The following is a 3,648-nucleotide window of genomic DNA, read 5'->3' as shown; positions in this document are numbered from 1 at the left end:
TGGCTGCCTGGTGGCAGCAGTGAGCAGGGAGGGCCAGCTGGCAACCAGCAGACAAAGTCGGGGACTGGGGAGGGGGCTGACCCTACAGAGTGCTGCCTGAGGCTTAGTTCCTCTTGAGTCTTTTTGGGCCTGAGGAAGAGGAGTACCCCAAGAAGCCCCATTGCAGGCAGCTGGTGACTGGACATCCAGCAGACGGCTGGCCTCCCGGGCCAGTGCTCAATCCCACCTATCCTGTAGGCTGGGCTATCTTCCCTTCTTGAGGGACAGAGTGTATCTCTCAAGTGGCTAGAGCTTCCCCACGGCCCAGGGCTGATGGGGTGGGGGCAGCTCCAGAGTGTGGCTAGGCAGAAGCAAGGGAACAGTCCCCGCAGGCCAGAGAGGGGCCTGCCTGGTGCTACTCAGAGCCACTAGGCAGGCTTTTGGGCCTGGGGACCCATGTGGGCAATGGGAGGCAATGCTGCCACTGTGGGGGCCCACTCCCTTGCAGATCTCAGAGCAGAAGAGGCTCTGCCTTCTCCCCAGGTGAACAACACTTAGGCCTCCTACAGGGTGAATGCCTGTCACATCCCAGCTGGGCCAGGGTCTGTCCACCTTTGGGGCCTGGGTTATGGTATGAGTGGCGGAGGCCGAGTCTGGCCCTGGCCCTCTTTTGGCTAGGAGCTGGGCTGGGTGCCCTCCCTAGATAGCCCTCAGAGCACCTCCTGCCACCTCAGAACTCCCCTGCCTGGAAGCTCTGCAGCAGTAAGTGCTGCTGGGAGGGTAATCAGAGACCCCCTCCTCCCCTCTCCCCAGCCCATCAGCAATTCAATTTGCACTGCGCCAGAGGGACAGTATTAGTCGAGTCAGAGTTAATATGATGTATTGATGGGTTGATTTCCCACTGGCGGGCTCTATGGGGATGCCGCTCCTGGACCTCCCGCCAGCCTCTGCCCCCTGGGGTCAGGGTGAGTGTGAGCCAGGCCACAAGTTGCCTCCACAGCCAGTTTTCTTGCTTCTCTAGCTCCGGGGTACCCCAGGTTTTCGGGGAGTCTGGCATCTACCTTCCTACCCGTGAGCCACTTGGATCACCATGGAAACAGCAATGTTCTCTACGGGCAGCACCGTTTCTATGGAGCCCAAAAAGGCAAGTGCAGTGGGGCTCAGGGCATCCCAGAGGGTGGCAGGGCTGGGCACCTGGGATGCCAGGTACAGGCAGCACCCAAGGTAAGCCCTTCCCACCAGGTATCTTTGGGCAGGGCTTCGAGCCTAGAGCCATGACCCCCCTGGTATCAGGCAAAGTGCACAGGTCTCTCACCATCCTGGTGCTCAGGCAGAAACAGCCAAAGGGCTGGCACCAGCTGCCTCAGGACCTGGCTCAGGAGGAAATACCATCTATAATGTGGGATGCCACACACTTGGAAGCCAGTGTTTCCTGGCTCCTACACTCACTGTGCCTGGGCCCCAGGAGGCCTAACCCCCAGCCCCTACCCAGTCCTAAAGTCAGACGGTGCTGACAGGCCAGAGGGGTCAGCTCACCTTGTTGGCAGCAGATGTCCAGAGAAGGGACATTCTCTGCGTTCCAGAGAAGGGACACAGAGTTTAAATCTTTGCTGCTGAGAAGATGGAACAAGGGAGGCCTTGAAAGGTGGGGCCCAGTGCTGGCACAGGCCTGGCATCCCTGGATAGGTCCCACCTAGGAACCTGGCCAGAGGTGGACAGGCGTGAGTCGCTGTCTCCAAGTTGAATCGTCTCTGAGTGGGGTGACATCTTACTTGTATTTTAAGAAGTTCTCTAAAATGCCAGGAGATTGGCCCAGGACGACCACTGGGTTGGTGACTATGTTTCAGAGGACACGGGATGTAGATGTGGGATCCCACACTGGCCGGAATCACTGATAGAATGGAGTGAGAATGAGACAGGAAGGGACAGAAGGTCCCAGATGAGTCCTTCCTGGCCCAGGCTGTGCAGGCTGACCTGGGGAGCAGCAGTTCAGAGGGGAAGAGCAAGTTCAGCCTCCATGTAGCAGAGTGGGGGTGTCCCCAGGGGCATCCTGGGGGTCTGGACACAAGCACTAGGTTCAGTACCAAAGGGTAGATCGGCAAGGCTGACCCTTCCATGGAGAGGGCCTGTGGCAAGTGAGAAGGGGGTAAAGAACCCCAGCCCAGGGAGCCCCTGTGTTCAGGGTTGGGGCTCAGAGTGTGGGGGCAGGACCTGAGAGGCCATTGGCGCCCCATAGGGAAGGAAGCAATGGAACTTTGGCTGTGCCCTTGAGGTGGCTGTGCTGACCACACCTGTGGGTGCTGGGGAGAGCCTGAGGCCCACCTCCGCCTCAGCTGCCCCTCTGCCCCTGCTTCACCCATCCCCTCTCCAGATCTCATGTGCCCATGGGCCCTGCCTGCGCCTTGGACCTGGGAGAGCCCATGGTCCACTGAGTTTCAGAAAGGCCTTGGCCTTGTTAGACTGGCCATTGTGATTGGTGCAGGCAAGGCCCTTGGGGGGAAGCACCCTCAGCCTCCCAGGAGTGTCAGGTCTTACCCTGGGAAAACCATGTCTCCTCACACAGTACCTGGGGTGGGGGGGTCCATGGCTCTGCTGCCTGAGGAGACAGGCTGCGGCTGGATCCCCCAGCCCCACAGCAGCCATCAGCCCCGGCACGTGCAACTATTTTGACAGCGGTTGTCAGAGGCGGGCAGGTGCTGGTCCCAGCCTGGAAACCCGACCCCTGATCCAGAGCCCAGGACTCCCTCCGGGCAGTGGGCCGGCTGGTGTCACTGGAGCACAGGCCGCCTCTCGGCTTTCACAATATTGTGGTAGAGCTGCATCCAAGAACATTATTTGGTTTTGGAAATTGAGCTAATTAGGTTTCTCCCGGGCTACCCCGTCCTGCTCCCCTTCCCCCTTGTTTCTAATTAGCAGGAAATTGACAAGGAATTTACATGACTGAGGACAATTTTACAAGTTCCAAATGTTCCTTTTGTTCCCCCGCTTGTCAGCTCTTGGCGTCCACCCTGCCGCCCACCCACCCAGCTGGGCACGGGGAGAAGCAGCCCCCCTAAGCCCCCCAGAGGCAGTGACCTGGTCCCAGATTGGGGGTGGTGTGTCCCCAAAAGGATGTGCCCCTGGCCAGCCGGCGGCTGGGCAGCAGGTCCCGGTGAGGCAGAGGGAGCCCCCAAGACAGAGGGGGTCAGTGCAGCTGCTGTGTTCCTCCTCCCTGTTTGAACCCAGCACCTCAGGCCCCCAGCCTGAGACACCCACAGTAAAGATTCTGAAGGGCTGGGGGTAGAGGAGCACCCCAGGGGTTCCAGGATTTGAGAGAACCCAGCCTCCACATCAGACACACCAGAGCCCCTCGTGACACCTGTCCTTAGTGTCTAAGGTTCTGCTCCCTGTCTGTGAAGACCCTGTGTGTCTGTGCTGCTCACCCCACCCTGCGCCCCCACCTTCTCCACACTGGGCCAGAGTATGTGCATCTCCCACCTTGGAACAGAGCAGAACAGAAGTCAAAACCTCCCTGGGAGGCAGTGAGTGTTTCATGGGGACAGAGTTTCGGTTTGGGAAGATGGAAAGTTTTGAAGGTGCACAAGACCACCAATGCACTTAGTGCACGGAATTGTAGTGTGTGTGTGTATTTTACTACGATTTTAGGGAAGAACATAAAACAAAACAAAG

This window comes from Otolemur garnettii, unplaced genomic scaffold, assembly GCF_000181295.1.
Source record: "Otolemur garnettii isolate 467f Iridium unplaced genomic scaffold, OtoGar3 scaffold00018, whole genome shotgun sequence".
Lineage (NCBI taxonomy): Eukaryota > Metazoa > Chordata > Mammalia > Primates > Galagidae > Otolemur > Otolemur garnettii.
This window is presented reverse-complemented; position numbering follows the sequence as displayed.